Below are 10,083 nucleotides of genomic sequence, written 5' to 3'. Positions count from 1 at the left end.
CGTACCTATGAAAATTAATTGTTATGATGTGAATGCCCATTCTCTGGCTCAAGGAATAAAACTTTCGCTCCTCTCTGTTTTTCCCTCTTGTCTTTTCCCATCTTTGTAGTTTTGCCTCTAAGTCCCTCTGAGTTGTGCAACCCAGTGTGGCTGTATTGTCTGTTCCTATAATCCCTGTGCTCCTGAACTCTCTCAGACCCAGACCTCTTGCCTGCCAAGTGCAAGGTCAAAAACTTCCACTACAGAGACAAAAACTCAAAGTTAGTTGACATAAGGACATTACGAGAGACGAGCAGGCTGGCTTAAACATGGATGGACTGAGTTGAAAGCAGTTCATGTATTTTAACAGTTTCAACTTTAATAGGTTCCTAGTGCAGTTAATATGTAAATGAACAAGTTTTGCAGGAAAATTTGAAAAATTAATTGGGATATGCTTTAAAGTCATACAAACATGTACCCCATAATTCTGATACTGCAAAAATCACAGAACTAATCTGACTGCATAATTGACGCCCAGGGCATTTAATCACCACTACCAGAGGAGCAATGCCAACATTTTCTTCAGTTACTTGCTTCCCAACTATTCCATCACAATTTTTAGGACATACTTAATATCAAATGTAAATTTTACTATGTCCTTATTTCCTCTACTTGGACACTCTGAACTAGCAAAACCCTTAGGCTTTTTCATATGCTGCAAGTATATGCCTAACCAAGCATGTGAAGAGCAAGATTTCCACTTCATGTAGGCTGTCCATTGTTTCTAAATTGCTTGGATTCCAAATCAAAACAGAAACTATCATGTTCCAAAATCTTCACAAAAAAAACACATTTTTTACATAAACCTCTTGGGGAAAGGGCTCTCAGAGTATTTCTTTTCAACAGAAGCACACATTCTCTTTTGGCTTTGATTTTTTAATCCCAAATAGCAATGTCAATGAACATGGAAAGTCTCTCCAAAATAAGAATTAAAAATGCTGAAATTAAAAAGAAAAGTCCAAAGCCAGAACTGTAGTTCCCAAACCGAAATTCCACTGAAATTGACCTATATTTATTAAGTGTTTAATTTAAAACATAACTGCATGACCTTACAAAACAGGGCTTTGTCAAAGTTTTACCTGATAACTTTGTATGGAATATTTTATCTTAAAGGTAAAAAGACTGATTAAAAATCTTGATTATAGGGGAAGTAATTACTCTTTTAAAACATACATATTTTTGTAGCCAGACTACATCTAGAGCTAAAACAAGGAAATCATGTAGATCTGTAAAGAATTCAAGGGTTTCTTTTTGCCCAATGGGTATAAACTATAGTGAATAATTCTGTTGAGAAATTATACCATTTTACAGCAAGGACACTGAGATCAGAGAAGAAAAAGAGTTAGTTGCAAATGCCCATACACAAACCTCCCCCTAAAAGTGCATTCCTTAATGCATCTAATTTAGTCTGGCAGGCTTCACATTAGGGGGTCACATCCTGCATTCCTTGTTCCCCGAAATGCTCACTGAAGTTTCCCTGCAATGCTGAATGATCAGATTCTCAGAGTGTTTAGATATCTGGCTGAGTGCAAACAGTAAGCACCATATGGAAGTGAGTTTGTAACGCTTTGTTCAGTTGTCATCAAAGATGGATTGGGGTCAACCACCTAAGACTTATATTCATTCCAATGGCTAATACAGACTATATTTTTCTGCATGCCATTTTACATTTCTGTATTTAAACTAAGTGAAAAGAATCAAAGAAGGTAATAAAGTAACTCAATCTGCAGAAAATTGCCTTGCTGCATCTCTTTTTACAGTATCTTCTGAAAACATATTTAGAATAAAAGTAGTAAAACAATTATAGTAAATAAAAGGATTGATTATGAAAGATGACAAAGACGTATTTACATATTCTCTGTTTACTTTTCAATAATTGGCCGATTCATTTTTATTAGTCGTCATGAGCAGATACTTGTAAAACTTGTACAACTCAAATCTAACACCTGATATCAAGGAATAATGTGGTTTAATGTGTTATAAGTGCAATTATAAAGAAAAGTAAACACCCTGAGAGCTGAGTTTACATAAATCTCAGCATTATCAATAACTGCTTCTCATGTCATGAAAAGTCACTACAGGTATATAGACTTTGCCTTCTAAATGCACACAAGGTAACTAAGTGAGTGGTCTGCAATTTCAGGGATGTTCAGAAGTATTAACTTCATTAAAAACATTAAGGAGGGCTTAGAACTTCTGAAAATTGGACCACTTGTTAAGATGGCTAATTTTAATCACCTCCAATTTTGGCTTGAACCTGTCTATTCTCAATCCTTTTTTGTGAAAATGGCACAACACTGAAGTATCTTTCACAGGGTAAGCATAGTTAAGTTTCCTCAACATTTTGAAAATTTCAAATGAAAAATAGTGTATAAGGGCAAGGATTAATTATTCTTGCAAATCCTTCAAGATCCAACTTTATGGATCTAAAAGTACTTTATATATCCATTTGGCCCAAGTGAGCTGGAGAGAGGATGAGGGGAAGGAGGTTCAAAGGCTTTCTTTTTTAGCTAGTTTCTTATTCCTTAAGACCTCAATCCTCCTACCATTAGCGCAGGTAACAATTTGTGCACATAGTCATGAACTGATGCTCTGTAAATACATCAAACAGGAGAAGATGTTCTCTAGTATTGTGGTCACCAGTGTCAAGTGAAACCTAATTTGCATGGTTATATGCCTTCAGTGGTCCCCAAAAACTTAGTTTCTGTTGTTTTCTACAGTGTGTACAGTTTATAGCATGGGGGGTGGGGGGAGCGAAGGGGGACACACATGCATTTTCAAATGCATACACAACTGCTAAAAAAGGGGGGGGGGGATAATCCATTTTTCATGTCCCTAGTGGATGACAACAAGAAATAATGGGTTTAAACAGCAGAAGTATAAATTGTAGTCAGTCATTAGGACAATTTTTCTTCTGCTAAGGATATGCAGTGCTGGACTAGATTGCCTGGGGAAGGGAGGCCACTGGAAGTCCTTAGAAACACATCAGACCAACATCTGCCAGAAATGGGACCCAGGTATTCCTGCCTGGAGGCAGAGGCTGACCTGTGGAGAGCAGTTCCCTCTCAGTCACATTTTTTCCTATTACAGGTTGCACAAAATGCTCCTTCAGGGAGCACTAGTAAGACAGGATATGCAAAGTATTCTCTCCACACTGAATTACCCTCATATTTGTGAAGACAGCATCAATCCAGTTCTCCTACTTCACCTATTCAGGTCTGGAAATCAAAGGACAGAGTTCTGTTTTCCATAAAACGTAAGCATGAGACATATGCAGTTAGACTATGAACATTAATTAAACCATCATAAAACAGATGGGACATCATTCACTATGTGCAGATTGTTTATGGCTTGGTTTGGCTGAGCGTTTGCTCTTAAAAAAAGCCCACAAAACCCAAAAGCAGGAGTTGAATGTCTTGTAAACAAAATATGCTCCTATCAGAGCACCCCAACACCTGAGAAATATCTGGGAAAGTAACATCTTATGATGATTTTTCATTTCAGTACTCATGCTACAAGCTGCCCTGAATAGCCATGAAAATTTACTGAGCTTTTCTATCTTGGCAGTTTGGAATGAGAAGTGAGAGATTTCTGGCACTCTGGTGATGAAGGCATGCAAATGTAGTAGGACTGAACGATGCATTAGTCAGTTGGAGGGTGACTATGTACAGAACGATATGGCATCCAGGACAGAGGAAGATAAGCACAAGCAAAGGGCACAGGAAGAGAATAACCCAAAGGAAGAGAATATAACCTGTGTGATTTTCTCCTTCCTTCCTTCCTTCCTTCCCACCCCTTTTTTTGTTCTTAGACACAGAGAAGTGGTAGTTGTAGTGTGTGTCGGAGAAGGGGGGATGAGGGGAGATATCTGATCTGCAGAAGGCTAGCACTGTATCTGTGCCATACCAAAAGTTTTCTTGGAGCCCAGCTGATAGCAACTTTGACTGTTGTCTCTACTGCAATACACATAATAAGAAGTCCTCTGCTGCTGTATCTTCATCTGAGATGAAATTCTTTCCTGTGCAAAAGATAAAAAGCAGATGACAGAGGCTTACAGAACCCATCTGCCAACATTCGAGATAGATCTACACAATACATGAGACCTTCTGATTTATAAAAACCACCATGTCATCTGGTCTTCTGTTGGAGCACTGTTTCCAGCAGGTCATGGGGAGAGTCTCATTGTGCAGATATATGGCCATGCCAAACCTGTATTGCAATACTGTCGTCAACAAAATTTACTTGCAGACCTTTTGTTCTTCACAAAGACCTAAGATGTACTGCTACATGCTTCAGACCACACACATACAGTACCCCCAAAGAGTACCCTCCTTGCTCCCAGAACCAGAATGAGCAAAAACAAGTTATAAAAGTTTCATATGGTGAAACATGGTAATGATTTTAGAGAGGGGAAAATATCCTAGATTATAACGATTCACAAAAGAATGAAGTACTTTTTCAAGAATACCTTGGAGCCCGATGAAAGAATCAGTGTTATTTTGTTGCATTCTTCAGCCAAAACTAAAGCTGTCACTTTTGCCTTTTTAGTACACAAAAGCACAGGTATCCCAAAGGCTTGAGTCTTAACCACAGAAAGTTTTAATAATAAATGACATACTTGTGTTCATCTATACAAAAGCTCTGCAAGGTCAGCTCTCAAAGGAAGCAACTAAAGAGCATGTACCATAATAGAAACACAGCATATAAGAACAGTGGTCAAACTGAGGCATTTTCCTGCCCTGGGAAAATTCATTGTTCCCTTTCTTATATCTTGCAGGGTTTTTTTTAAGACCAACACAGCACCTTATGTTTACAGGCAGCTGTTCCTAATTTGCAAGAAACTGTAAACAGTTTTTAATCTCCTAAAGAAAACAAGAAGTAGTGAGGGTTTAAGCACTCAAAGCAATGTCTGCTCTTGCCTTTCTCCTCACATATGTATATTATTTTTTCTAAGTGAAACCATCTACCCTTTTCATCGTAAGTGAGATTGGGGATTCTCCAGCAGTGAGAACAAGATCACTAAACTGTGCCACATGGTGTCCTGCATCATACAGCTGAATGTCCTTCTGGGCCTGCCCTGTGGTCCAGACTGGGATTAGGTTTGGAAGTTGGATTAAAAAAATAGAGAGAGGGAAGAAGATGTAAATCCTCCATTTTACCCTATAGAAGTTAGGGAGGGAAAAATACAGTCTGCTATGACTTGAAGTCAAGGCTCTGCGGTAGTGAATGGCTAGGAGTGGCTTTCTTCTTCATATGGTAAGGAGAAAGGTAACAGTTCCCACAGGTTATCTATCCTGTGAAAGGCAATATCCAGAACCCCTCCCCGACCACTTGTTGTTTAGCATACCAGCTATGCAGTGCTGCATTAAGCATCAACCACATATAGCTTTTTTTTTTTTCAATGCACATTTTCCCCCTGAAGCTGAAATTGGAATTCATGCTTTCATAATTTTTCTACAAGAAAGACCAGAAGCTGATAATACCTGCAATGATCTTGCCAGCACAGACTATGTTAACAAGAATGGAAAGTGAAGTTATCTACAGCATAGCTGCTGGCTCTAGGAGACTCAGTTTGTACAATCCTCCTCTCATGCCTACAAATGTCTTGCTACCAGGTTAACATTATTAAAGAACATGAAGGTGGAGTTTATCCCTCTGTTAGTGTTGAGCTACAGATAATGCAATGGATATATAAGTACTTGAACAGAACAACAACAAATCTAAATACTGCACATTTTGCCAGAAGTCATTTTTCCCGTAACCAGATATTATTAATCCTATGCATTAAAACAATGTCTAAGCAGCAAGCCAGAATGCAGTTGCATTATGCTGGGCACTGTACAAACCCTGCAAAGTGGCTAGCCTCCAAAAGCTTACAGTAAAAATTAACGAAAGAGAGAAGGCAAAGGATAAAGGATGGACTAGAGAAGTATGAATGTGGCAGCAAGCTTTATTTTTATTTCAGTGATAAATTAAGATGGATTTAGTTAGTAGATTAAAGTTCAGTCAGAATGACTGCATAGGAAACTGTATTTTTCCACTAACATACATAAACCACTACATTTCTCCATCTACATTTATTTTTTATACTTGAATTAATACAACCCAAGTTGCTGCAAAATATTTCTCAAAGAACATTTAAAATAAAAGACCATAGTAATATTTGGCATGGCAAACCTAATCCTGTCATGTAAAAAAACCCATACTTTTGTGCAGCTGGAAATTTTGTTTGGTGGCTATTTTTTTTTCTTTGTTTTGGGAAGCTTGCACTTAAAAAGAGATTCCCATTGAGTCTTCTTTGGCGAGGAAAATACTAGGCACAAACAAGTCTGAAAATAACGTTGACCCTTTCTGCCTATAATTTGGTTTTCCTTTTAAACACAGAATGGGATGATAGGCATTGCTAAAAACAGGGCAGCTCTTGTAAGGTAACTTTTGTTGCTGCAATTTAAAAGTAAAGCGAAGCTGTTTATGATAAAATAGACTGCCACTTTTCCCACTGCTACACTTTCTCAACAAGTAGTTTTATGGAAGATAAACAGTTAGAATCCCTGAGGAAACACCATGGTGTTTGCCCTTCCAGTTCCTTAAATTAGTTGTCAGTCAGTAAAGTATAGCTTGCCATACTTAAAAGCCTGGCAAAACACACAATCTCCTGAGGCGGGAGAGGAAAAGAGAGAAAAACATTTGGCCTGTTCCACTAAGTGATCTGCTCAGGGATTTTTGGCAATTTTAGCTCAAGGCTATGGCCAAGATCTTTCATCCATTTTTCTGTAGGAAGGAACATTCTTAGGGATAAGGCTAGGCAAATAATGGGATTATTTGTACTATACCCAGACAGAATATTCACATTTCAAAACTGCATGTACAGCTGCAAGAAGCTTGTGCCCAGATCCCCCTAAAGTCACTGCAATTTCCTCAAAACAGTAGGGTTCTGCACAATGCTGAAAGCCCCGAATACACCCTGATGGCGCCAGAGAAGCACTCAGAATCCTTTATGGACAAGTATTACCATCACGGAAGGAAAGATTAGAAAGACATCACAAAGTTTAGTGAAAGGAATTAAAACAGACTGCTTTTCATGAGGCCTATGAAAACTTAATGCTTGTTTCCTCTTAACGTGCTTACCAAAGCCAGCACTTGAGGAGCAGTTCTTTGCATGGCCATACTGGCTCGAGACCCACCACTACTTGCTCCCATTTCTGTCACCCTCACAGCTTTGGGAGGACTCACATACCAAGCCAGTCCAGTTAAAAATGACCATGGGGAAAGTTAGTTTATTTACAACTCAACCAGTAAGATCCTTGATCTGGTTCACCAGGCACCCTGACACGCAGCTGTGGGAAGGGCAGCACAGGACTGGGAATGAGGGCCTGAGGCACAGGCTAAGCCATTGCTGCTGTCAAACAAAATGCCTTTGTGAAATGCACTTAGGATGTCCTTCAGTACTTGTGCACCATGAGCAGGGACAGACCTCTGGCATGCATCAGCCTCTAGTCTGTGCTGGGTTTCCCACCAGAAGAACTATTTGGCTCATCCCAGAGGTTAGCGTGGATAGAGAACAACACCTATAATGTAAGGATGATCAAGGGACCGGGATCCAACATGGGAGACAAGGGTACACCAAAATGACAACATAGATATGCCCCTTTCTTCTTGTTCCCCTGTCTGTCTATAGCCCTCTGTTGTCACTTGTCAGACATGTGGATAGTAGGTCCGTGGGACAAGAGTAGGCTTCGTGCTCAGGTTTGTTCTGAGCAAGCACAACGGGGCTCCCCTCCAGGACAAGGGTGATGCAAAGATACAAAAAAACAGAGCCTATAGAAAGCCCATTGCGATAGTACTGAAGGGTCTGAAATCACTTCTGACAAATGGAGCTATTTTTGTTACCTTCATTACTTTTATGAATTAGCTCCCATTTCCTGCTTTCAGTAAATAGCTTGGTTTTTTATCTTTATTAATATTATATCTTCATTAAAGAAAGAAATAAGTTTCCCCATTAAAATATATATCTGGCCATACAGAGCTAAACAGAAAAATAGAAACACTGTGTTTTTTTACCTCCATCCAACTAGCCTATGGGTTTAGTTACACTATTGTATTACTACTGCTTAATGATTTACTACTGGCAGAAGTCTGCATCCATGCCTGAGCTTTTAGCCCTGTAGACACTGAGATTTAAGCTAATGTGTTTGCTTTGCACTTGCCATTGATCGAAGAGCTTGCAAAGTCAGTTACCCCAGCTCAGCTGAAAGGCAATACTTCGGTTCAACCATCATATTGCCATTGTATGTCTCATCCCTATGTAAACTCTGGAAGGTGATATGGGCTTGACCGGGACAAACAAATGCTGCCAGGCAATTTATTGGTTAAACTTCCCTAACTTGGTTTACATTTCTACCTTAGGTAGATACCCAGAGGGAAAGACATGGTCGCCTTTAAGCCAAGCTCATTTAAAAAAAAATATTTTTGCCTTGTGTAGCAAAGTCAAGTGAGACAGCTTGGTCAACATTTGCTGCTGTGTGCCCATGTACTCTGTGCCTTATTTTGACTTTCTTAGAGGTTCTTATGAGAAGAACAAGCTGGTCATTCCTGAAAACCTCAAAACAAGCTCAAAGCCTGGGAGCTAAGTCACCAAGGACTGTAAGATCCCTTTTTATTATCACCCTTTATTTTTATTGTCACATTACTGGACAGAGGGCTATTACAAGATGAAATAGATCAGTTAAGGTAGGTTTGTAACAGAAAATATGTACAAATACTTATATAACAAGGAAGGAAATAGGCTTCTAAGTTATGCCCTGGTTCCTGTATCAGGGATTCTGTCAGACAGCTGCAAAGACCCCTAGAAAACAAGAACAAAATACATCTGCATTAGAGTCTCCAATCAGCTACTCATTCTGTGGGTCCTGGGATTAATGCACCACCCAAACCAATGAAGGAATTGAATTGCATCCCCACACCCTGCAGATGCAGGCTAACCCTTATGTTATTACTTGAAGGAGGGAAAGGATAAAGGACACGTCTTATTTTCAGATGAGATGAATGTCTGCTTTGGGGTTTTGTGGAGAATGCACATTAAGCATAYCTTAAACATGCTTACTGAGTCGATCCTTAGATGACACTATTCTCTCTTTATCATGAGAATGACATTTCATTAAAAAAAAAAAGTGGGTAAAAGTCCATTTCAGGGACTTAAACATATTAAAAAAAAAAAAAAAAAAAAATCTTTCTTTACCACATCATCAGGAACCCAGAGCTCCAAAGGCCAGGGAGTGGTGAACAAGTGCTTCATATTTCCTACTTTCTAAATACAAATAATTTAAGTGAGATTACATCTGTGTTGACCAGTATGGAAAGGGCTGTTTTTTCCCTATGTATAGATATGTTGAACATCACAATGATTTTTCAGTGAAACTCTAAGTCTTTTTGAGAACAAAGAAATACATAAGAATAATAATATGAATACATAACAGTAAAATATGTCCAGCTTTTATAGTTGCAATGGGGACTTTGGGAATAATTCTGATTTTGTGCAAGTGCGAAGCATTTCCATTTCCACTGATTTTAGTACATTCTGGATTGCCATTGATGGCAGCAGAATCTCACCCTTAAATTTTCATGTTTAATGGGCTGACCACTATATTTATATTAAATAGCTTCTTCACTGAATTTGTCCAATTAGTTACTAACTATAAATCTTTATTCTGAAACTGAGCATCTCTTTGCTTCACTGAAAGCCTGTGCAGTAAGCCATACCCTTTACAATAATTTGGTTTTCTGCCTAGGGTTATTTGGCTTAGTTGACTTAAATAATGGAAAAAAATTAGAAATTTTTGCTGTAAAATACAGCTAAGTCTTCCATTCAGTTGTCTGCAGAAAGAAATAATTTTAGGGAGGATAACGTAAGTCTCATACAATCAGAATCTCCTTTACAACCCGAACTAAAGCTTTTTCAGCCATATAGGCTACGCTAAGTGACAATCAGACATTTAATAAGAAGCCGTAAATGGCTAATTAATGTCAGGGCTTGACAGGTTTTCT

General features: G+C 38.6%; 1 protein-coding gene across 1 annotated transcript in view; it reads right to left on the bottom strand.

Moving 5' to 3' along the window:
• Positions 1 to 10,083, bottom strand: part of TNS3 (tensin 3) — a 317,735-nt gene that overhangs the window by 280,428 nt on the left and 27,224 nt on the right. The gene's annotated exons all lie outside the window — the stretch shown is intronic.

The sequence above is a fragment of the Apteryx rowi genome, unplaced genomic scaffold, assembly GCF_003343035.1.
Source record: "Apteryx rowi isolate R43461 unplaced genomic scaffold, aptRow1 scaffold_204, whole genome shotgun sequence".
Taxonomy (NCBI): Eukaryota; Metazoa; Chordata; class Aves; order Apterygiformes; family Apterygidae; genus Apteryx; species Apteryx rowi.
This window is presented reverse-complemented; position numbering and strand designations above follow the sequence as displayed.